The 26,953-nt window shown below is 38.7% G+C and overlaps 1 protein-coding gene and 1 long non-coding RNA gene across 13 annotated transcripts in view; one reads left to right on the top strand and one right to left on the bottom strand.

Annotated features, from left to right (window-relative positions):
* LOC110261733 (uncharacterized) overlaps window positions 1-26,953 on the top strand; it is a 1,083,992-nt gene that overhangs the window by 906,131 nt on the left and 150,908 nt on the right. The window contains exon 6 of one of the 5 annotated variants that reach the window (XR_014809657.1): window positions 16,872-19,443. The gene's annotated coding sequence lies outside the window, so the exon portion shown is untranslated. Of the gene's footprint in view, window positions 1-7,325; window positions 7,775-16,871; window positions 19,444-26,953 lie in introns of those variants that run through there. The other 4 variants (XR_014809656.1, XR_014809654.1, XM_084967484.1 and 1 more) reach the window with 4 other exon arrangements.
* LOC146401208 (uncharacterized) overlaps window positions 1-26,953 on the bottom strand; it is a 268,508-nt gene that overhangs the window by 143,222 nt on the left and 98,333 nt on the right. The window lies entirely within an intron of this gene.

A 26,953-nucleotide genomic window follows, 5' to 3' on the forward strand; every position in this document is an offset into this window, starting at 1 on the left:
GGAGATGAAGTTTTCTAGTTGATCACGGAATCTGAGCACTAGCAGAGGTCTGTGGGGGTCTGTTTGTCCACCTCTCAGTCTTTTTAGGGAGGGCAGATGCCCCAAATAGTGAGCAGCCTTACCCATTCCTTCCATCACAGGTAAGACTGTCTTCCTCTCTAGAAATATCCTCCTCACATTAGGATTCCTCCTTGTTTTCATCATGGGTGGGATACAGGATACAGGAAAAGTCACTCATAACTGCAATGTGTTCTCAAGAACCAGGCAAATGAGAAAAACTAAATTTCTAATTCTTCAATAGAGAAAACTACAACTGATGCGTTTTCTTCTAAATAAGTTGCTTGACCCTCAGTGGAGAGTAAAGGAAAGAGCTGTTTTGAAAATGTGCCTGGTCCCTGTCTGAGCAAAAGCAAGTGAAGGTTTAGAGGAAGTGCACCAAATGGGGGGGAAATGGTAAACTGTATAATATAGTACCACTGGCCAGAAGGGCAGAACCTGAATTCCAGACCCAACCTAGTCCTTGCTTCACTCTGAGAATATCCACAAGGCATTCAATGGGATCTTCATTTCTTCATCTGATACCTAAAGAGTCGAGCAAGCAGTTCCCAGGCTTCCCATCAACTCTCAGCCATTCAAAATCCTGAACCAAGAAGCTCCCTCCATAAGCTCCCTCCATAATCTAACTACAGTACTAATGGTTTCTTCCACCATTCTCATGGCTCCATGGAGACTTACTAACGTATATGAGAAGCCCATGATGGACTATAAACATCTAAGGATCAGCTTTGTAGTTTCCATTACTTATAACCTTTTAGTTAACTTCTCATAGATAAAGGATCTTATTTAAACGTGTTCAAGAGGTAAAATAATTAACCTTCACAACATTTCTGAAGTTTGTTTCCTTCTATTACTGCCTAGTATTATTTGTATGGCTATTTCAGAAGCAAAAGAATGACACATGGAGTTCCCATCATGGTGTAGCGGAAATGAATCTGACTAGGAATCATGAGGTTGCGGGTTCGATCCCTGGCCTTGCTCAGTAGGTTAAGGATCCGGTGTTGCCGTGAGCTGTGGTGCAGGTTGCAGACACAGCTCAGATCTGGTGTTGCTGTGGCTGTGGCACAGGCCAGCAGCTGTAGCTCCAATTAGACCTTTAGCCTGGGAACCTCCATAAGCCTCAAGAGAGGCGCTAAAAATGACAAAAAAAAAAAAAAAAAAAAGACACATGATTTTTTTCCTCTTTTTTAGAGTTTCCAAGAAGAGTTAAGTTCTTGGATTCTATCTGAGTCAATATTCTGGGATTAGCGATTTCCCAGAAAGTAGGAGGGCAGTGGGGAGGGGGGTGATATTTCAACATCTATATATTTGAAATGAAAAAACGTGGGTCTATATTCACATGTATGTAGGTATCAACCCCAAGGATGTACGTATATTTCCCCCTGATGCACGATCTCAGTAAAATATCAGAGAGAAAAAATGTCAGACATACATAGCATAGCAATCAAGGGCTAATGAAGATCCAGGTATTAAATCAATTAAGAAGTATCAAAAGCTACCTAATCATCAAGGAACAAAATTGGCACCACAATATGTAGTGAGTATGGGAAAGCCTAATTTACTAAACATACCCTGCAGTCACATAATTGCATGTAATTTTACCAGCATAATTAACTAATTTAATTACCACTTCTCAAGTGCATCAATTATTGACATTACAGAGTTTTCAGACAGCAGAATTACTGTGTGGTACATCCAGAGAATGCAAAATGCTTTGTATGCCGATTTTCCCAGTCACAGTCAACTACTGAAGAAGAATGTGGAGTTGGAGGGAGAAAATTCCTGTTGTGGAGAGCTCAGTTGGGCAGGTTGGAAGAGGGAGCACCCCCAAATGGGTCTGGCAGGAGGCAGAGAAGGGGAGGAAGCCCCAAAACTATGCTCTTCGAAGCTGTTCTCGGCCAGGGTGCAGACAAAATGTGCAAAACCCAGGGAGGGAAAGAAATAGAAGGCTCTAATTTTTTTTTTTTTTTTGAAAAGATGATGGCACAGCAATTCAAAAAGTGCCTAAGAAGAATACTGGCAAGAAGGAAAGGAAATAAAAGACACAGAAGCCGAACCTATTATTAAGAACTGAAGCTTGCCTTGAGAATAAGGTTTTTCAAATATACATATATATGTTATCCTATTTGTCAAGTTAGAGAGAGATGTTGTATTTCATTCCCAGATGGGTCATAGTTTCACAGCTGGTTTTTTGTTTGTTTGTTTGTTTGTTTGTTTAAAAAAAAGAAGGCATCATCAGTTGAGCCTGTTCTTACATCCTGAACTTTGTGGACAGAGATGGCAGGAACTCCAGGAGCTTTGGCATGATTTTGTGTTTCTTTTCACATTGCCCTCCTGTAGCTGACCTTTACATGCTGTGTCACGTGACCTGGAGGTAGCTAAACTGTGAAATAGTGCTCATATTAGCGCAAGGGATGGGGGGGGTGTTTGTTTTAGTTTTTGTCTTTTTAGGGCCACACCCGCGGCATATGTAAGCTCTCAGGCTAGGGGTTGAATCAGAGCTATAGCCACTGGCCTACGCCACAGCGACGCAGGATCCGGCTACATCTGTGACCTAACACCACAGCTCACAGCAACACGAGATCCTTAACCCACTGGGCAAGGCCAGGGATCAAACCTGCATCCTCATGGATACTAGTCTGATTCTTTTCCACTGCGCCACAATAGGAACTCCCTAGCAGGGTATTTTAATGAGACCACAACGTGGGGTAAGGGATATGTGACTAAGTGCACCTTTCTTACTTTTGAGTCCTTGGATATCTATATTGCCTTTGGATTTAAATTAGGATTTTCAGTCCTTTACTGACTCTGGAAATAAGATAGGTAGGATTTATTATTTCTGCTTTTAGGAGCTGACTTCCTGCATCCCTAGTAAGTGACTTGGTCAAGCAATTCAAAATTTAACTCAAAGAAAGAGAAAATACATTTTCACACCTATGGTAGAAACTGAGATTACAGTCTAAAGATCTGAATCTTGTATCGGGAGACAAAATTTCAGAGCTTGGGAATAACTGATTGTGAATATACTGTGCCAGGTTTGACAAAGAGTCTGTTTCTGAGAATCATGTTTATATGCTTTTTGCAATAAACTTTTGGGAACTGAGGGCTGGAGACCTAGAACTATTACCTCATCAGGGGCGTGTATCACTAAGCAGGGCAAAGTTGTCAGGAGCATGACGTTTCCTTTGGATCTTTCAGCAGTCTCTACATAAAATGTGTTATATACATATATCTACACTCCCCCCCCACACACACACAATGTCACAGACATTTTGTCTTTCCTACCCTCTCTTTTAAAGTGGCTTAAGTCGAAGTCAATGTATTACCTCAATTAAGGGTATTTAGTGTATGCTTTCTTGATGCAAAGTTTAGTTCTTTCAAAACTATTACAGCTTTGTAATGTGATCTCTAGTGTTAGGAATCAGGTGAGAAATGGTACTGGGGGCCTTGGGGAGATGGGTGGGTAGAGACTCGTCTCTGTGCTCCTAAAAGCACACCAGATAAGCAGCACTTCTTCCTCTACAAAAGGTGGTTTCCAGTATTGAGACACACTTCTGTGACTCAAGCCCACCGTATTTTTCAGCCCTAATCCAGTTGTCTATGAAACGTATTAATATAACCCACAGAAGAGTCAATAAAATATGCTCTGTGTGAGAATAGCCTTTCCATTTCAGAAATGCCTATATGAGAAGTTTAACAAGTGTAGGTATCTGTCTAGAGGAAGTCTTCACTAATTAGGCTTTAAATTAACCCAGTCCTCAATTCACTCAAACGAAAGAGACTGACTCTTTACTTCATATTATCGCTACCCACGTGTATTGTACTTTGGGTAACATGGATCCCTGTAGGCGATGGTTCAAGAAGACTAGTTACAAAGAAGAAAAAGGTCACACTAGTTAGACCAGAAACATCCCTCGCCATCAACAAGTAAAAGATACACAAACAAAGATCACATGGAAAGATGGCAAGAGTTCTACAGAGGAAGCAAGTATGTCTAAGGCAGATTCCTTCCAGTGGCATATTCATCAGCTGGCCGGGCATTTAGGGTAGTACATACCTAAGACTAATCCAAGAATGAATCAACAAGCTAGAAGAGCTCAGAAGGAGAGAGAACTGTTAGGAAAGGGTATTCAGGGAAATCTTCATGGGAGACATAACACTTTAAATAAATCTCAGAGGAAGGATAGGCTTTCATGCAGAGGGTTAAGAGACGGGAGTAGAACAAGCACAGGAAACACCGTGATCAAAAGCACAAAGATGGAAAGTTGGTGAGGGGACTAGCAGTCCTCATGTGACCAGATGCATGGGGGCCATGTACAAAATCAGAGAATGGCACTGGGAGTGGAGGAGAAAGGAAATATGTGATGTCTCAAAGCTCTAGTCCTAGCTTTACTCTCGGTCATGAGGTCCAGAAAAGCTACTTCATCTCTCCAAATGTAAAACAAACAGATTTAGTTGAACAACCCCTCTGGTCCGTCCCAAGCCTACACAAATCCTAGGAATTGAAATTGAAGTTTGCCATTTTACATGCTTATAAATATTTCCTTTTTTAATTAGAGCATAGTTGATTTACACAATACTCTAATCAAATTACGCTGCACAACAGAGTGACCCAGTCATACATATATATATACACATTTTTTTCTCATACTATCTTCCCTCATGTTCTACCCCAAGAGATTGGACAGTAGGACCCCATTGCTTATCCATTCTAAATGCAAGATATCCAGACAAAACTTTCATTCAAAAAGATACATGCACCTCTATGTTCACTGCAGCACTATTCACAATAGCTAAGACATGGAAACAACCTAAATGTCCATCAACAGATAAATGGATTAAAAAGATGTGGTAAATGTAGACAATGGAATACTACTCAGCCATAGAAAAGGACAAAATATTGCCATTTGCAGCAACGTGGATGCAACTAGATATTCTCATAAGATTTTTTTTTTTTTAATCTTTAGCATGTCTTCCCGGTCTTCTCTGTACCTACTCCATACACTCTCTCATTGTAATTTATCTCCCATTCTGTATTAATTCATTTTATAGCAAATTATAGTATCACTTTCAACAACAAATTTGGGGTGGGATTATAAGGTCCCTACAGAGGACCCCCAAATAACAGCCAGCTGAGTCAAGGATGCCTGCAGACTGTTTTGGCCGTCAGGGTCCTTTCTTTTCTGCCAATGCTTTTAAAGCAAGTGATTTTCCTGCTTGATCGCCATATCCTCAAAATCATAGTTTCATTCCTTATACTCACGATTGCCTTTGCCGCCACAAAATTTAATAGAGTCTTATTTTAAAAGAGTATTAGTGAATAATTCTATGTGAATTCTCTGTGGCACTCTTGCTGTATATGTTACAGGAAAGTGACATTCATAGCTATATATATGTCAGATACACGCTTTCCATTGGTCAGGACAGAGAGCTGAGAATGGTGAATTCCCCTAAGGAATATTACTGATCAACTCAGCAAACTCCAGGACCACAGAGAGATTTTTTTTTTCTCTCATGACACCATATATTATGTGGTGTCTTTACAAAACACCAGACAGTTCTCTGATTCTCTGAAACCAACTGGGTGTCTAACAATTCAATTCAGTTTTGACACCAAATCCTTGGGAGTTATTCTCAGACCCCATAGGTTAAGGGCTCAGCCCTACAAGACTGCTGTCAATTCATACACCAGCTGCAACTGGTGCCCGGGCTACCCACACTTCTTCTTGGCTGACTACAAATTTGGGGGGTTCCCACTACCTTCCTCTTGGGTTTGGTAATTCCCTTGAACGACTCATAGAATTCAAGAAAGTGCTTTACTTATTAATGCTGGTTTATTATAAAGGAAGCAGCTCAGGAACAGCCAAAAGACAGATGCAGCTGGCAAGGTATGGGACAGGGAGGGGCTTGTGGGGCTTCGGTGCCCTCTCCAGGCACACCTTCCTCCCAGCAGTCCACTGCGTTCACCAGTCCAGAGGTTCTCCAAACTCTATTGTTTAGAAGTTTCTATGGAGGTTTCATTACATAGCCATGACTGCTGAAACTGCTGACCTTTGATGACTGAATACAATCTTAGGCCCCTTCTCCTCCCAGAGGTTAGGAGAGAGCACTGAAATAGCAAACCTTCTAATCATAACTTAGTCTTTCTGGTGACTCATGCAGAAGCTATGCAGGAGTCATCTCATTAGGATTAAAAAAATAAATAAATAAAATAAAATAAAAAACCACTGTTGTCACTGAAGAGATTCCCAGGGTTTTAGGGGCTCTGTGCCAGGAACAAGGACAAAAATCAAATATTTATTTTTATTATACTATAACCAGTATAGGGCTTGTCATCATTAGGAATTCTACCTCCTGGATCTTAGATAAGCAATTCTTTCTTTTGGCCCAAGAAGGGAAGTCCAGGATGACCCAGGAGCAGTATTTCTTATGGTGATGCTTCTGTCCAGGACTGTTTTCATTAGCTACATGAAGTGTAGCTAATATAACATAGCACAGGCTAAAGCTAGCACCTCTGGAATACTGAGGATCAATCAGAAAGAGGATAAATCATTCACAAGTAATTCAGAGTTCCCACTGTGGCTCAGCAGGTTAAGGACCTGGTGTCTCTGTGAAGATGTGGGTGTGATTCCCTGGCCTCACTCAGTACATTAAGGATCTGGCATTGCCACAGGGTGTGGCATAGGTCAAAGATGTGGCTCAGATCTGGCGTTTCTGTGGCTGTAATGTAGGCTGCAGCTGCAGCTCCACTTCAACCCTTGGCCCGGGAGCTCTTATATGCCACAAATGTAGTCATAAAAAATAAAAACAAACAAAAGAAAAAAGGAATTCAAGGTTTGGACAATGTCCAATCCTCAGGCCTCTGTTCCTTTCATTCTCCACATTTCCTTCAGATATCACCTCACAGCAAGGTTTCCACCGTGGAACCAGTGACCTGCATGAAAAGGCTCTCAAATCCACACCCCCAGCCCTCTCCCCTGAACCCAAGCCTTCAAACATCAACTGACAACTATGTTACAATGCATCTCAAAATGTCATTTCCTTCTCAACACTCCAAAACCAGACATAACATCTCCCCCTGAAGTAATATTCCTCCCAAGGGCTCCTCCTGGTGTTTTGTTTGTTTGTTTGGGTTTTTATTGTTGTCATATAACTACCATTAACTCTCAAGTTTCCAGTTCAAAATGTGAACACAAACTTTAATCTTTCCTTTTTTTCCAAATCTGATATTCAAGTAGTTATCACTTTTGTCAATTATCTTTCAATAGGCATTTTTACAGAAAAAGACAGATACCATATGATCTCACTTGCACATGGAATCTAAAAACAAACAAAACAACTACCTCACAGATACAGAAAACAGATTGGTGGCTGCCAGAGGTAAGAGTTGGGGAGGTGGTGGTAGTGATGGGGGAAATGTGAAATTGGTCAAAAGGTACAAAATTCCAGCTATAATAACTGTCATGGGAATACGGCAACTGTAGTTAATAATACTGTAATGCATATTTGAAAGTTACCAAGACAGTAGATCTTGTTAGTTCTCATCACAATAAAAAAATGATTTGTAATTATGTATGGTGATGGATATCAATTTTGTGGTGATCATTTTGCAAGATACACAAATACCAAATCATCACATTTCACCTTTGAACTAATATAATGTTATATCAATTATACCTCAATTTAAAAATAAATAAAACTGAAATGAAAACAAAAAGTACATATCATAATAAATATACCGTATTGATAAACTATAATAACTTTCCTGATAAACAGAATTACATGCAAAACCCCCCACCATTCTTATATTTGCTCCTTTTTTCCCATTTCTGTGGCAACCTTTAGCCATGAAGGCCAGCTCTACTCAATGCTGAAATAAACTGAACTGTCACCTTGTGATGAGACAGTGACTGACCTGCTGCCAACAATTTCTCCATCTTGAGCTAACTGTGCATACCACCATAAGATTAATTTCATTAATATGGTGCTCTCTTTACTAAGATTCCTTCCTTCAAAATTTAATGGTGCCCGTTGCCAAATTTCTTAGCCTACTCTTTAAGAATTGGCACAGTCTTAGCCTTAATGAATTCTCTAGATACTTTTTCTACATCTCCTATACATGAACCTCTCGTTCCAGTCAGACTGCTCTACTCTGATATACTTGAAATCAGAGTTCAAGGCCAGCTTCAGCGATCTTACTGCTGTGGGACTTTGAAAACTCATTTCCCTCCCTGAAAGTATGTTCATCAAAAATGGGGGTAATAGGGCATTCCCGTCATGGCTCAGTGGAAATGAATCCAACTAGGAACCATGAAATTGCAGGTTCAATCCTTGGCCTCACTCAGTGGGTTAAGGATCTGGCATTGCCATGAGCTGTGGTGCAGATTGCAGACGCGGCTTGGATCCTGTGTTGCTGTGGCTGTGGTATAGGCCAGCAGCTGCAGCTCCAATTGGACCCCTAGCCTGGGAATCTCCACATGCCTTGCGTGCGGCCCTAAAAAAAAAAAAGGCAAAAAAAACAACAACAAAAAAAATGGGGGTAATAAATACTATCATCTTAAGGTTGTATTGATTATACAATTAAAGATCAAATTTAAGAAGTGCATAAACCCTTCCATACTATGCAAATTAAATGATTTATTAGTTATTATTGAATCAGGAAACAGGAACTGTGCCCACTCATTGCTTTATATCTAGCACTTGGCATGGTGCCTAATGCAAAGCCCTCAATAAATATTAACTGAGTAAATGGATACATGAATAACATCATACTTGTCTTTGCTATATCCTGAGACTTCATGAAGAACTTTCTCAAATACCATAACATCCTTACTCAGAATCTCATATATTTATGGTCTGTAAAATATTAACTACACTCTTAAATGAGTTTGATGTGTCTTCCAAGCTAGATCATAGTTGAATTGAGGGTAGGGATTTCACAATATCTCTTTGTAGTCCTGCAGAGTGCCTATCATCTTAACAATAACTTTAAATCTCTTAGCATTATACAAAGATTGTCAGTTTCCCTAATACAATTTTTAAATTATCATGGAGGAGAGGAGAGAGAGATAGAGAGAGAGAGAGGGAAAGGGTAGTTATATGTACCAGATCTAACTATGCCAGAGCTAGAATCACTTCTGAATTAATTGGACTCTGAAATCAAACATCTCACCCTTATTAGCAAATACTTCCAGATGCAGTGTCTCTCTGTGCTACTAATTTGAAAAAATAAAAATACCTTCCACTAACAAAACTTCACTCTGCCCATCAAAATGATGTCTAGGATGCCATTTTTGGACAAATATGCTCCTCATTAGAATTTCCTACTTGCTATGTTTCCTTTAGTTTATTTTTATTCCTAAACATCTAAAATATTTATACAGAAACATGAGCAGTTCCTGTGCACAGATCATAGATTTATTTGTTGGTTTGTTTAAAACTAAATCCATGTGGAAGGAATAATTGACAGAACATCCAAATAGCCATTCTGTGGAGTTTTTCAATAATGAGAAAAAGAAAAAAGCTCTCTGGGCTTAGAGAATAAGGTTAACAACAATCAATCTTCCATCTCACAAATTGAAAATCTCACCCATACAACTGACTTCTTCACTTTACTTTTTTACCATCACAATGATAGATCTTCCAGCAGAATCAGGACAATTTACAACATCTTGTGGCATTGTAGCAGCTTTTCACTGTGTTGGGGTTGAGAAGGAGAGAAGCCTAAGAGTTAATTTTAATAAGACTAATCAGCCCATCTTGACAATTGAGGGGAAGGAACAGAGACAGGTAGATGACTGTATGTTTTGACATCAGACCATTAACATGCAAATCATATGCAAAATCATATGCTAACAAGTTGGAGCCTTTGTTTGTGGTTGGATACTTTTTACCCCCAAATGGACAACAGCCCTGATTCAATTCTATACAGGAAGGCAAGCGAAATGCTCAAGAAAAATATAAATGCTCTTTGAGCACTTGTTTTGACCTCTTTGGAAGAGTGGGATTCCTTTAAATTTGACTTTATTGCCTGCTCACCGGAAGGAAGCACCGAAGCATGGCAGGGGACAGAAGCCCATGTAATGCCCATGCTCAGTGCACACAGTAAATAACAGTAGTGAGAACACAGGGCAGCCAACGCAGACAGCGTCCTTCACATCACCCAGAGGCCACTGCAGAGCTCCCAGGGACAAGCAGCATTAATTATAGACTAATGATGCCATTTGCATGCACATTTTTAAAAACAGTGGTGAACGCAGCCCTAATAATTGAGGATGAGTGAGATGAGGCTGCATTAAAATGCTCTATTGAGTCTCTTATCTCATTTTTTAAAAAGACCTCTATCACCTTGGTGCTCATCAGGACACATTAACATTGGGTAACCATGCGACATGGGACATTATGCTGGTTCTTTACAGATACAATCACTTCATCAACAAGCTCCTGAAGTGTTTCTCCTCTCTGTAACCTCTTCTGATCATCCACTTAAGATTCCGGTGAGGGGAACAAAATATAATAACTTTTGATGTGAGTGAGATGACAAAATAAAATAGAAGAAATTTTGATATAGGTGGAAAGATAAGGTTACATAAATAATACACGGGGCATCCTTTCTGTATGGTTATTAGGATTATGTTCTGGGACAATCAAGTACCATTTGGTGTGATCCAGGCAATTACCAAATTGGAGGACAAGAGTGGAAAAATCAGTTCAAGAATGTGGCTTAAAGCCATGGAGGGTCTCAGTATTATTATAGGCTCAAGAGTAAAACCTGTGCCGGTGGAAGAAGGCAGCAGCCAACCCAGATGCTGAGACTTTGCAGCTTACAAGGGCCAGAGGCCAAGGAAGCCTTAGCTGAACTTAGTTTCCACAGGATTTCTCCATCCATCACCAGAAGAGCTAATGATCAGCCAGGATGCCTTTTGTGCAGAGCTCTTTGTGTTCTGAATTGAGAAGAGTCTGGTAGATGGGCAGCTTGAGATCCTGTTAAAGTTTCTCCTTTTTAGAAATTTATTTTATAAGACTCATTATATGAACTCTGTTTATTGAATTTCATGCACACTCATATCTTGTACAGAAACATTTGAAACAAACCCAAGTGTTGATTTAAACCCCACTTGGGCAGCATCTTTCACTCTCACTTTCTACTTCCTGCAATGCCTTTATAATACTATTTTTTTTTAATTTTTATCTCAGGAAATAAAACTAAATCTCATTTAGCAAAAGAAAAATTGACAAGTCCTCATTCTCCTCATATCAAATATCAATATTTTAATGTCCTTCAATATTAATAAAACTGGAAACTGAACAATGGCAGCTTAAATATTTACAGCCTACAATTTCAATAAGGCATCTTAATAAAAATTATGGCATCAGGAATGAAGATCTGATGTGTGGGAGTGTTTACAGGAGGTTCTGAACAGACGTTTCAGGATCATTTGCATTGTCTATGTCAGGGTTAGAATGGGGCTCAGGAAATCAAAATAAAAGTCCCTTATAAATAGGCCATAACTAAGTAAGTAAGTTAATGGAATATTTACAACAGAAAAAAAGCCACGAAGATCATCTATCCTTATGTCCTTATTTTGAAGATAAAAAACCCGGAATACAGACGTTATGACTTGCCAAGAATTACAAAGTGTATTAGTGACAGACCTAGAATCAGAATTATAGGTCACCCGACAATGCATTCCAGCGTTTAGGGTTGTTTTCCTTCCCCCTTGTGAGATGGGTTATAATAAATGTTTTCACAGGACAGTGGAATTGGGAAAGGTTGTGGTCCTTTAGTGTTTCACAGCATATCATGTGGGCAATTTTTTTTTTCCTTAGGGCCACACCTGCAGCACATGGAGGTTCCCCGGCTAGGGGTCTAATTGAAGCTACAGCTGCCAGCTTACACCACTATAGCAACTCAGGATCCCAGCTGCATCTGCGACCTACACCACAGCTCACAGCAATGCCAGATCCTTAACCCACTGAGCAAGGTCAGGGATGGAACCCGCAACCTCATGGTTCCTAGCTGGATTTGTTTCTATTGTGCCACAACGGGAAGTCCCCATGTGGACAATTCTTATGAACCATGGTAGGTATGTTTCTCTGCCTGTGGGAGACAGGCATTAGGACCTCATATTAGGAGGCACTTTGGGGCTTATTACTATTACTTATATGAATAATAACATTTTATATTGCTATAGTTTTATACCTTTTTCAAAATATTTTCATGAGCTTCATTCATTCACTCTACTACTATTTCATTAAGTACTGTACACTCTGCTAAGCCTACTTTTTTTTTTTTTTTTTTTTTGCCTCTTTAGGGCCACACCTATGGCGTATGGAAGTTCCCAGTGTAGGGACTGAATCGGAGCCACAGCTGTGGACCTATGCCACAGCCACACCAACACAGGATCCAAGCTACATCTGCGACCTGTACCACAGCTCACAGCAATGCTGGATCCTTGACCCACTGAGTGAGTCCAGGAATGGAACCCGCATCTTTGTAGATACTGGTCAGATTCATTTCCACTGTACCACAATGGGAACTCCCTAAGCCTACATTTTCATTTAATTTTCACATCAAGCTCATGATGCAGGTGTTATTAGTCCATTCTGCACATAAGAAACAGGTCAACAGAGGTAACATAACCTGCCCCAGGTAACTACCACTGGCTAACAACAGAACCAGGTATAAAACCCCAATCTCTCTGACATCAAAGCCCAAGTTCTCAACCATGTTGCTAGGTAGCTTCTATAATGACATGCTTGTGTGTCCAACTAGATTAGGTTATTTAAGCATCACGATAGTATCAGAAGGTCCATGCTATGTAAACATATTATACATCATTTATTCATTCAATCAAAAAAAAAAAAAAAAAAGGAAGCGTGCCTATTGTTGCCAAGCAGTCTTACAGCCAAGGATATACAGGGATGAACAAGAAGCATAACCTTCCTGTCCTCATGAATCTTACTTTCTAGTGGGGAAAACAGACTATAAGCAAGCGAATGTATAAATATATGATGCAATGTCAAGTAAATGCTAAGAAGAAACTAAGTAGAACAAGGGGATAAAATGGCACTGGTGGGGGAGAGGGACCTGTTGCAAACATGGAGGTCAGGCAAAGGTAAGAGCAGAGGTAATAGCAAAGCAGAAACTTCTATTATAAGGAAGAGTGAGCTATATCAAACTCTGATGAAGTGAATCCTTAGAAGATGATATAGAAACCCAGCCACAGAAAAATAAAATCACCTTGTCTAAGGTCAAATCCAAGTCTCCCAAGCCTGTCCTCTTCCTACTACAACACATATTAGTTTCTGCAGGTCAACCCTAAACCAACTAATCATGGCATTTCCCTTATCTCTTATTCTCCACAAGTGTATTTAAAAACAATTTTCACACAGAGACAAATAAGGGGAATATATGTTTTCCTTTTGGCCAGCTAGTTAACTGGAAAGAATTTGCTAAAAACCTCCTACAGAGCAGTTCTCATAAGACATCAGATATAAGAATTCTTCATTTTTATTATGAACAGAGGGGGTAATGACATTCTCATATTTGACATGCCTTCTCAAATATTATTTCTTCCTACCGTTATATTTGAGTGGTTTTTATGATATACTGAAGTGTATACTTTGTTTTTGACATTGAGCGAAATTGTGTTTGTTGCATATGAGCCAACATTGGAAGAAAATCCAATCTGAGACGTACAATGGAGGCCTGCCCCCAGTTTCCTGAGATTATCAAGAACTGTGGGTTAGACAGTCCGAGAACCCTGGATGGTGGGAGTGCTGGCTTTCCATTTTTGGTAGCCTTTCCAAGAGATGATCATTTGCCCATGATCATTTGGCACACAAATAGTTGCATGGCTCTGGGGGCAGTGTCCATACTTTCCAAGCCAAAGTCAGCAGCAAGGACTTTCACTGCCACTTTCAAGGCCACACATTTGGTGATCTGTCTTCAGGTGTTCCCCAGGGCTTCTCCTCAGAGGTTTTGCCATCTACTGGGGCCTTCCTTGAAATGGGTAACATTTGCACCCATTCTTCTTCTCTCATGGACAAGGCCTGCCAAACACACTTGAATGGGCTCAAAACACAAAGATGATGTCCTACCTCCCTGTTCTTTCTCACACTTTAGAGTTCATGAAACTCCCTGGAGAATGTGTTAAGAACACATTGTTGGTCTCCACCTCAGAGATGCTGCTTCAGTAGACCTGAGACAGGGCCCAAGAAGGTACATTTCTAACAAGCCCCTGGGTGACACTGCTGATCCCTGGACCACTCTCTAAGTAGAGCTGCGTAGATTACTTCTGCTTAAAGGGGAGAAAAACTAACCTTCTCGTTCTCTATGTGGAAGAGTGTAGGGCAGCCAAAAGGACAGGGCCTCAATTAATTTTCCAATAACTCACACTGTTACACTAGTGAAAAAAGAGGAGGGAGAAAATAACAAAGGAAATTTTCTTTCCGGAAACACAGGGGTGGAATGCTTTTCTGAAGGGGGTGTTGACGGGCGGACCTCCTAACCACTGCTGCCACCCCACACCAGATCTTGGCTCATAAACCTGCTCTCAGGTAGAACAGCTGCAAAAGGAACAGTTGAGAAATTTTTCACAGGCAAGTCTAGGCATTTCTTTTTGGGTACCAATTAACTAGCCACAACTGGAACGTTCAGCCATCCTGGCCCAGGATGCAATTCACACAAATACTCATTGTGTGGCAGACAGTGTCTCTCATAGTATCAAGAATTCTGTGTTGGAAGTGCAGGGGGAATGCAGGGAAAGAAAAAAAAAATATGTATACGCATAACTCATTTCAGAAACCGAAATTTTTTGTGTGTGTGTGCCACCATGCATCTTTCACACTTTTTTCCTACATGACCCTATAATCCTGTGACAGTCTGCCTCTGCCTTCCACTACAATACCCTGCTAAGGCTATATTCTTTTTTTCATGGCATTCTGCTGGTTTTTGGCAAAGAAGTCGTCTGAACTCTGAGGCAAAAATATATTTATATCTAATACCTCCTTTCATAACCTGAATCTTTACCAAACCTCATTTTAAAAACTGGTCCATGGACAAATATCATATGATATCACATATACGTGGAATCTAAAAGAAATGATATAAAGGAACTTATGTATAAAATAGAAACAGACCCACAGACATAGAAAATAAACTTCTGGTGACAAGGAAAAGAGGGAGGGGAGGGATAAAATAGGAGGTTAAGATCAACATATACACAGTACTATATATAAAATAGATAAACACAAGGACCTACCATATAGCACAGGGAACTCAAGATTTTATAATAACCTAGAAAGGAAAATAATCTGAAAAAGAATGTATATATATAACTACATATACATGAAAAAGAATATACTTATGTGTATGTGTGTGTATGTATATAACTGAATCACTTTGCTGTACACCTGAACCAACACAAAATTGTAAATCAAATATAGGTCAGTTAAAAAAAACTGGTCCATGGATTCTGCAAGAAATACTACAGAAGCACATTGAGGTGCAAGCCACCAAGAACTTGGACAGAAAACATATCACATTATTTGGAAAGTCTTGCTTCCTCACAGTATATTATGCTTTCATAACAAAGTTGGGCAAACCCAAATGAAAGGTATGTCCTGGATGTACATAAACAAAGCAACTTCTAGGGCGTTCCCTGGTGGCTCAGCAGATTAAGGATCCCATGCCATCACTGCAGTGCTGTGGCTTTGATGCCTGACCCAGGAACTTCCACAGGCCATAGGCACAGCCCCCTCCGCCTAAAAAAGCAACTCCTAAATGAACTCAGTCCCAAGCAGCTATTTTCTCGAATGTAAAACAACCTCAAGCTGCTCTGGGAAGCCTGCTCTGTACTTAGAAGCTATGTAAAGAGTCAACCTGGAAAACGTTACCAGGATGCCCAGACTAGGATAGATGGACACCCAAGTATTGAAGGGATGCCTCGAAATTGCTGAGGAGCCTTTAAGGGGATGAAGAAAGATTCAACGACAAGAGCACTATTTACCTCGAGCAGCCCTGTGTTACTATGACTGTGCAATCTCCAATTCAGTGTCATCATGGACACATGAGGAAAAAGAAAGAAGGAAATGCTTGCACTTTTCCCTATCCTGAGGCTATGCTCAGTTTAGATATCCTGTCAGGCGAATTCTGCACTTTCCCTTCTTCTGCAGCCTGTATTATAATGACATTGGGTATCACACTGCACCATTCATTCATTCATTCATTCTTTACCTTTCCCTCCCCTTATATCCCAATGACAGCAAAATTCTTGATGGATCGAGTTTGCAAGGTGCCCCAAGGTAACTCCATTTTGCTCAAGACTTGGATGAGGCAAAGTGATTCTCTATTCAAATTTTTTTATATTTATGGTCAATAAAATAACCTTCACAAATGTTAAACACAGAAAAATACGGCTTTATAAAAGGACCAACTAGAATCCTTTCTTCTTACATATCATTGTAATTTTTCCCTTCCAGTGACAATCATGACTTCGTATCCTTTCTCTATGTGAGGAAAGAGAGCTGGGCTTGTTAGCCACTGACTTGCTAATTAATATTCGAACCAAGAATGCTCTGCTACAGATATTAGAAATCAAGTTTCCCACAGGACTGTCTCATTGTTTTTAACCCAAAGCAATGCTGCTTCGGCTTACAGCTCTGAAGGTTTCATTACTGTCTGCTGTGTCTTCATTCTCCTTTGGAACGTCTCCAATTTCCCCAGAAACACAGGTGGTCTTTTGAATAAACAGAACTAACATATTGAGCTCCATAAGCTCTATGATGATATGCATTTCTCTCATTCACAGCTGCTGCTTGCACAGTTGGAATAACACGCCACTATGAGGTGGCTACTTCGTGAACCGGAGGTTCTCATTCAGAGTATAAATTCAGAGGAAAGACATCTTCAGGTAAAGAAGGAACAGAAAATACCAAGTGGTTCTCCACAGGGACCTGTATGTTTTTCACTACCTATGGGAGGGAAGTGAAAACCTGTGTTTAGGGATCCATTGAAGAATTTGGTGGTATTCATCCTAGTTCAGAGCAACCCCATGCTGAGCAGATTGCATTCCATCATGAAATAATTGGGATAGAGGACCTTGAATAGGCATGCTCTATACTTCCGGCATTTAGTAAAACTCAAATGGCAGCTGTAATGACATTAGTTTATCACTTCTCATTCATCAAAGACTAAAAGTATTGGAGAAATTCATTGGATAAGATAACATCCATTACACCTTGACTCTGTATCAGTGATCAAAGGTGTAAATACCATAAGCACGACACTGATGTTTATACTCCAAAGTTTGACACCTCACGTTGGGCACAGGAATATTAAAATGTTCTTAGCTATAATTCCTCTCCAAATGTAAAATTAATCATCAAGGCTTTCGATAGCTTTACTTACTATGCTGCACCTTATTTTTTACAACAACCTAAGGAAATACTCTAGCTACTGAGGCAGTGTTATTGTATGCCAAAAGGTGGAGGAGACTGCTAATAAAGCAAAACCAACCCAAACCAAACCACCACCAACAACAAAACCCAGAAAACCAACTACTGATAACGCAGAGGTAAGTTTTTATTAGGGGTTCTAAAATGACATATGCCAGCTAAATTAAACTTTTTAAGATGGTGGATTAGCCACAGAGTGAAATCTTTCACACAGGCCTCAAAGAAATGATAGAAAAGAGTTTTTTAAAAAATGATTAAATACATATTTATGCTTGGAAACCAAAGAAGAGAATCTCTACAGATTAGAAAGACATACCTCAAAATAGGAAACAAACAGGAAGCGACAGTGGTAAAAAGAGGCCAATGCTTTCAGAAAACTATACTGGTCTAAAGGCATATATATACACATATATAGGTACATGTGTATGTGTGCACACACATTTGCAGGAAAGATTTTATGAAACATACCATCTAGTTGTTTATACTACAAGGGTCATTTAAAACCTGAACTTTAGGTTCTCCAAATTTAGGTTAATATTGTTGAGATTTAGGTGATGTCCTAAGGAGATCATTTAGAATTCATGATGGACAAAAAAGTCATTCTTAGAAAATGAAAAAACAAGAGCAAGACACCAAGCATCTGAAAATCTAACATGTGAAGGAAGGAAAACACAATGCACTTATGGAAGTGTTTAAACTTGGAAAGAAGAGAAATAATGCAGCAATTTGAAAATGTTTTTAATATGTGTATTTAGTACCCAGGAAGATAGCAAATAAAGATATAAATAGTTATTTGCTTTTTTTATAAAAAAATATAGAAAATATGCTATTGACCAATGCCAGGCACATATTAAACACTTTATGAAATTCAGCCATTATTTTCTTTCACTATAATTTTGGCTTCATGAAAGCAGAGAATTTTGTTTGTTTTATTTACTGCTATGTTCTCCAGCATGTAGAAGAATTTCTTACACATGGAGCAAAAATTGAACAACTAATTTTTAGATAAAAAGGCTCAGAGGAAATGAACCCAACTAGCATCCATGAAGATGTGGGTTCGATCCCTGGCCCTCACACAGTGGGTTAAGGATTCGGAGTTGCCATGAGCTGCAGTGTAGGTCACAGACGTGGCTCAGATCTGGCATTGCTGTGGCTGTGATGTAGGCTGGCAGCTATAACTTGGATTAGACCCCTAGCCTGGGAACTTCCATATGCTACAGGTGTGGCCCTAAGCACCAAAAGAAAAAAAAAGAATAAATTAGGTAACCGCATATGTAAAAAATGAACAGGAGGTTACTAAACAAAAGTACTGGTTATGAGACAAGAACAAGTCCTTAATGAAAAAACTAATTAGCTCTCTTACATATGAGAGAAATAACTATTGAAATGTAAAATAAAAGGTTCATAATCAAGGTATCACACATGGCCACTGCTCTGGGTAGATTCACCTTCCCCCAATAAGACTCTGGAGAAAAACTTAAGTTTGGAGATACTGTTGGTCTCACACATGGTAGAAGCATTTTCCAAGAGAGCCCTCAGAGAAATAAAGTGAGCATAACCTGGCATATGGGGGCTGGGGTTTCTGGAGCTAACATCTGAGGAGTCACATTAGGAACACATAAAAATTTAGGCCAGGGTAGCCAGAAGCTGAGGCCAGAAAGTTGGAGAAACGCCTAGAGCAGAGGGACTTAAAGTGTTGGTGAGGCAGAGAGGAACTAAATGTCATAGAAGCCTATGCTATGTGAGTCTGAGGGAAGGCAATCAGAGGTACAGTATCCTCTGAAAGGATGTAGATGAACATGCTTAGCTTTTGGTTTCGTTAAGTTTAATATTCAGGGTAAAGGTTCAATGCTAACCAATAAGAGAGATTAAAGATAGAAAGCATAATTTTGAATGAGAGAAAAAAAAAATGAAGAAGAAAAAAAGATCAGAAATATTCAATCCCAAAATAGTAAAAGAAAAGAGAAATGTACAAGTAGAAATTAATAGAAAAAGTTTCTTATAACAACAATCAAGATAACCAAACAGATTAAACTCAGAGGTTTAAGGGAAAAAAGAGTCGCACTGGATTTAATAAACATGTTAGTCTTGAAGGACTCACCCCAATTAAGATCAAGTAATCAACTCACAAACAAAATTACCAAAATCACTGCTATTAGCATCAGTAAGCATAAACAAGAAATAACAGATTTAGACTCACAAAAACTGCAGATGTTTAACTTGTTTAATATATTTCATAGCTGCATGAAATGATTAAAAAGTAAAATATTCAATATAAAGCTGAGTATTCATATTCAGCAAGAAACTGACATTAGAAAAATATTAGAAAAGGCCTTCTAGGAACAAAAAAAATATATTTGTAGAAATCAAAAATTCCATGAATAAGTTAAACATCACTTTAATGCAATAAATTAAGAACTGGTTAATTGAGAGATATATCTTAAAAATTTGTCTAGAATACAGCAGAAAGGAACAATGAGAAGAGGAAATACGAAAAAGAAGTTAAGAGACATTGGAGCATAAAATAAGGACCAATATAAGTCTACGTACAGTCCCATACGTCCAACATGAAGGAAAAGGCAATATTTTATCACTAAGATTAAAAAAAAAATGTATCCATAGATCCATGGACACTTTCCCCAAACAGGACATATAAAAAGAGATCCCCTTAGACATGTCTTACTAAAACTAGAAGATATGATGATAAAGAAAATATCTTGAAAAGCCAGAAAGAAAATACAAGATCATATCTAGTTTAGGATAAAGATAAAGGTATTTTTACATTTAGATTTTGTTATGTTAAACAGGTATGATAAAATTTCTATGGTAATCAACAAGAGATCAAAAGTGGAGCATATAGGCGTTTCCCTCATGTTGCTGCAGAACTTGAGACCAACTAGTACCCATGAGGACACGGGTTCGATCCCTGGCTTGCTCAGTGTTAAGGATCCTTGCCCAGGGTTAAGGATCCGGCATTGCTGTGAGCTGTGGTATAGGTCACAGACGCCGCTCAGATTCAGCATTGCAGTGGCTGAGGTACAGGCCAGCAGCTGTAGCTCCAGTTCGACCCCTAGCCTGGGAACCTCCATATTCCGCAGGTGCAGACCTAAAAAGACAAAACAAACAAACAAACAACGTAGAGTATACAAATTTGAGGAAGAGGAAAAAAATTAGGAAGAAAAAAAGATCAAATATATTAAATCCAAAAATAGTAAAATGAAAGAAAAGTAACACAAGCAGAAAGAAATTTAAAAATTCAAAATATTTCAAGAATCAGTATAATCAAATCGGCTATATTCTGAATTTTTTGTAAAAAAAATAAATCATTGCTTATCCATTCTAAATGTTTTTTTGGCTTTTTGTTTGGGGTTTTTTTTGTTGTTGTTTTTGTTGTTGTTGTTGTTTTTGCTTTTTTAGGGCCATACATGTGGCATATGGAAATTCCCAGGCTAAGGGTCAAATCAGAGCCACCAGCCTACACCACAGCCACAACAATGTAGGATCCAAGCCATATCTGTGACCTACACAGCAACTCTAGATCCTTAACCCACCGAGCAAAGCTAGGGATTGAACCCACACCCTCCTGGATACTAGTTGGATTCATTTCCACTTTACCACAAGGGGAACTCCAAAAATAATCCTCTTTGATTTAATGCTCTGTGCTTCAGACCCACTAGGGTAATAAATCACCCCGAAGGCTCTGTGGGGGCAGCCCCACTCCTGAGGCACTGGAAAAAATGAAGGGGCACAACTCTTTGGAACAGAGGAGGAAGCAGCCCTGCCACCTGGGCCTGGGGTGGTAGTGTCAGTGATCTCTGAATCACTTTTGGGGTCATTCCTCCCTTTTCTGAAGGATGACGCATGTTCGCAGTGCAATAGCTTTACTGTCTGCTCCTATAGAATCTAAGTCTGATAGCCATCTTTCGATAGGTCCCATTTTTTTCTGTCCCTTTTAGTAGCAAGTTGGCAGTGTTTCTGCTGATTTAATCTCATCTTTATTCCTGGATCATTCTGAGATGGCCGATTAAATTCACTGTTCACACCCATCCTGATCAACTTATCAAATGACTGTCCAGCCACACCCTTAGTTGTCTCTTCAGAACAAACTTTGTCATGTCTTGCAATATGGAGAAGCTGAGAATTTTCCAGCTCTTCAAGTTCTGCTTCCTTTTTGCTTATCAATTCCTTGAATTTATCTCACTCCTCTCACTTTCTACTATAAGAAGTCAGGAGGATCCAGTGCTCACCTTCAACATTTTGCTAAGAAATCTCTGTTAAGTATCCCATTTCATCACTCCTAAATTATACCTTCCACAAAACACTACAACACAATTCAGCCAAGTTCTACCACTGAATTATCTTTCAAGCAGGAAAAAAAAAAAAAAAAAAAAAAAAAAGCTGATGTCCCAGTTCAAAGGTTATCAGACAGAAAATAATTCTCTCTTAATTAGGGGATGGTCAGTTTTGTCCTATTCAGGCCTCCAACTAATTGTATAAGGCCTACCCACATTAGAGGAAACAATCTGCTATGAATTTAAATATTCCACTCACGCAAAAGTAAGTCCACAGGAATGCCCAGAATAATGTTTACCAAACTGGGCACCCTGTGGTCCAGTCAAGTTGACACAATAAATTACCATCACACTATTACTTGAAAGCAGAGAATGCTGAAACTGCAAAATAACTGAAGGTATAAAAAGAAAATTCACAAATCCCAGTGTGCAATCTTTCATATCACCTCTCCACTGCCCCCACCTACAAGGCTTTGCAGTGAGAAAAGGCAGACCAAGAGAAAATAAACAAATAATCTCATGCAGAAAATTTCCATGGAGAAAATAGAGACATTTAGAAGGAACTACCATATCAAAAATCACCAGACTTAGACGGCGTCACAATGGTACTCTAACAAATTTTCAAACACCAGATAATTACAGTGCTGTAGGAATTTTTCAACATTAGTGAAATGGAAAGAAAAGCTCCAAATTCTTTTTTGAAGTAAATATGATAAAAATTGATAGACCATATAAAGATTGTGCAAAGAAGAAAAACAAAGACCATACTGTTCTCCATAGCGGTTGTACCAATTCACGTTCCCACCAACAGTGCAGGATGGTTCCCTTTTCTCCACACTCACTCCAGCATTTGTTATTTGTGGACTTATTAATGATGGCCATTCTGACTGCTGTGATGTGGTATTTCACGGTAGTTTTGATTTGCATTTCTCTAATAATCAGAGATGTTGAACATTTTTTCATGTTCTTGTTGGCCATCTGTATATCTTCCTTGGAGAAATGTCTGTTCAGGTCTTTTGCCCATTTTTCAATTGGGTTGTTGGCTTTTTTGCTGTTGAGTTGTGTAAGTTGTTTGTATACATTAGAGATTAAGCCCTTGTCAGTTGCATCATTTGAAACTATTTTCTCCAATTCCACAGGTTGTCTTTTTGTTTTCTTTTTGGTTTTCTTTGCTGTACAAAAGCTTGTCAGTTTGATTAGGTCACACTGGTTTATTTTTGCTTTTATTTCTGTTGCTTTGGGAGACTGACCTGAGAAAACCTTTGTAAGGTTGAAGTCAGAGAATGTTTTGCCTATGTTCTCTTCCAGGAGTTTGATGGTATCTTGTCTTTTGTTTAAGTCTCTAAGCCATTTTGAGTTTATTTTCCTGCATGGTGTGAGGGTGTGTTCTAGTTTCACTGAACCACTCACTCAAATCCAGGAAGTACAACGACTACCATATAAAATAAACCCAAGGAGCAATACCCCAAGTCACATATTAATCAAACTGACCAAAATTAAAGACAAAGAGAAAATCTTGAAAGCAGCTAGGGAAGAGAAACAAATAGCGTACAAGGGAACCCCAATGAGGTTATCAGCAGATTTTTCAGCAGAAACTCTGTAGGCCAGAAGGGAGTGGCATGATATACTTAGTGTGATGAATGGAAAAAACCTCCAACCAAGATTACTTTACCCAGCAAGGCTCTCATTCAGATTTGTAGGAGAAATCAAAAGCTTCACAGATAAGCAAAAGCTAAGAGAATTCAGCAACAGTAAACCAGCTTTACAACAAATACTAAAGGAACTTCTCTAGGCAGAAAAGAAAAGACAGTAACAGGAAACAAAAATACCACAAATGACAAGGCTCACCAGTAAAGGCATATATACAGTAAGATACAAAATCATCCATGCACAATTATGCCATCAAAATCAGAAATCGTGAGAAGAGGAGGGTACAAGTGCAGGACACTGGAGATGCACTTGCAATTAAGAGAACAACAACTTAAAATGATCTCATATATATATGTAGATTCTTACATCAAAACTTCAGAATAACTGCAAACCAAAAATCTACAATTGATACACAAACAACTAAGAAAAATCACCTCAAATACAACACTAAAGATAGTCATCAGACCACAAGAGGAAAGAACAAGAGAAGAAGGGAAGAAAACAGAGCAAAAAAAACAAAACCAAAGCAATTAATAAAACGGCAATAAGAACATACATATCAATAATTACCTTAATGTTAATGGAATAAACACCCCAACCAAAAGACACAGACTGGCTGAATGGATACAAAAACAAGACCCATATACACACTGTCTTCAAGAAACCCACTTCACTTCTAGGGACACATACAAATTGAAAGTGAGAGGATGGAAGAAAATATTCCATGCAAATGGGAATTAAAAGAAAGCTGGAGTATCAATACTCATATCAGACAAAATAGACTTTAAAATGAAGAATATTTTAAGGGGCAAGGAAGGTCACTACATAATGATCAAAGGATCAATCCAAGAAGAAGATATAACAGTTTTAAATATCTACGCACCCAACATAGGTTCACCACAATATACAAGGCAACTGCTAACAACCTTAAAAGGACAAACCAACAATAACACAATCATAGTGGTGGACTTTAACACCCCACTTACAGCAATGGACAGATCAATCAGACAGAAAATCAATAAGGAAACACAGGCCCTGAATGAAGCATTAGACCACTTGGACTTAATAGATATTAATAGGACATTCCATCCAAAAGCAACAGAATACACATTCTTCTCAAGTGCACATGGAACATTCTCTAAGACTGATCACATCCTGGGCCACAAATCAAACCTGGGTAACTTTAAAAAAACTGAAATCATATCAAGCATCTTCAACCACAATGCTATATACCTAGAAATCAACAAGAAAAAAACTGCAAAAAACAGAAACATGTGGAGACTAAACAACATGGTGCTAAACAACCAATGGATCACTGAAGAAATCAAAGAGGAAATTAAAAAATACCTAGAAGCAAATGACAACAAAGATATGACACTCCAAAACCTATGGGATGCAGCAAAAGCCATTCTAAAGTTTATAGCAATACAAGCCCACCTTAGGAAACAAGAAAAAGCTCAAACAAATAAGCTAACTTGACATCTTAAAGCAGCTCAAGAGAGAAGAACAGACAAGACCTAAAGTTAGTAGAAGGAAAGAAATCATAAAGATCAGAGCAGAAATCGATGAAATAGAAACAAAGAAAACCATAGAAAAGATCAATGAAATGAAAAGCTGGTTCTTTGAAAAGATCAACAAAATTGATAAGCCCTTAGCCAGACTTATCAAGAAAAAAAGAGAGAGGACTCAAATCACTAAAATTAGAAATGAAAAAGGAGAATTAACAACAGACATCATAGAAATACAAAGGATCATAAGAGACTACTCTGTGCAACTATATACTAATACAATGGAAAACCTACAAGAAATGGACAAATTCTTATAAAAGTACAATCTTCCAAGACTAAACCAAGATGAAATAGAAAAGATGAATGGACCCATCACAAGAACTGAAATTTAAACTGTGATTTAAAAAACTTCCAACAAACAAAAGTCCAGGACCAGATGGCTTCACAGCAAATTCTATCAAACATTTAGAGAAGAGCTAACACCTCTCCTTCTGAAACTATTCCAAAAAATCTCAGAGGAAGTGAAACTCCCAAAGTCATTTTATGAGGCCACCATCATGCTGATACCAAAACCAGACAAAGATACCCCCAAAAAAGAAAATTACAGGGCAATTTCACTGATAAACATCAGTGCAAAAATCCTCAACAAAATACTAGCAAACCGAAACCAACAATACATTAAAAAGACTGTACATCATGATCAAGTGGGATTTATCCCAGGAATGCAAGCGTTCTTCAATATCTGCAAATCAATCAGTATGATACACCACATTAACAAACTGAAGATAAAAACTATATTGTCCTCTCAGTAGATGTAGAAAAAGCCTTTGACAAAATCCAACACCCATTTCTGATAAAAATCCTTCAGGAAGTGGGCATAGAGGAAACCTACCTCAGCATGACATATATGACAAACCTACAGTGAACATCAATCTCAATGGTGAAAAGATGAAAGAATACCTGCTGAGATCAGGAACAAGACAAGTACGTCCATGCTCACCACTACTATTCAACATAGTTGTAGAAGTCCTAGCCGCAGCAATCAGAGAAGTAAAGGAAATAAAAGGAATCCAAATTGGAAAGGAAGTAAAACTCTCACTATTTGCAGATGACATGATATTATACCTAGAAAATCCTAAACATGCTACCAGAAAACTATTAGAATTCATCAATGGATTTGGAAAAGTCGCAGGACACAAAATTAATACACAGAAATAGATTGAATTTCTACATACTAACAATGAAAGATCAGAAAGAGAAATTAGGAAAGCAATCCAATTTACCAACACATCCAAAAGAATAAAATACTTAGGAGTAAACCTACCTAAAAAGACAAAAGACCTGTACTCTGAAAACTCTAAGACGCTGATGAAAGAAAACAAAGATGACACAAATAGATGGAAAGACATACCATGCTCTTGGATTGGAAGAGTCAACATTATTAAAATGACTGTACTACCCAAGGCAATCTTCAGATTCAATGCAATCCCTATCAAATTACCAAGGACATTTTTCACAGAACTTGAACAAAATATTTTAAAGTTTGTTTGGAAGTGCAAAAGACCCAGAATAGCCAAAGACACCCTGAAAAAGAAAAATGGAGCTGGAGGAAACAGGCTCCCGGACTTCAGACTATGCTACAAAGCAACAGTCATCAAAACCAAGACAGAAATATAGATCAATGGAACAGGATAGAAAGCCCAGACTTAAACCTATGCACCTACAGCCAACTCATCTATGACAAAGGAGGCAAAAATATACAATGGAGAAAAGACAGCCTGTTCAATAAGTGGTGCTGGGAAAAATGGACAGCCACATGGAAAAGAATGAAATTAGAACACTCCCTAACACCATACACAAAAATAAACTCCAAATGGCTTAAAGACCTAGATATAAGACCAGACACTATAAAACTCCTAGAGGAAAACATAGGCCAAACACTCTCTAACATAAATGACAGCAACATCTTCTCAGATCCACCTCTTA

Source organism: Sus scrofa, chromosome 7 (assembly GCF_054392235.1).
Source record: "Sus scrofa isolate SSC_HxYL_T2T_F1_AM1 chromosome 7, Sscrofa_HxYL_maternal_Yorkshire_Landrace_v2.0, whole genome shotgun sequence".
NCBI lineage: Eukaryota > Metazoa > Chordata > Mammalia > Artiodactyla > Suidae > Sus > Sus scrofa.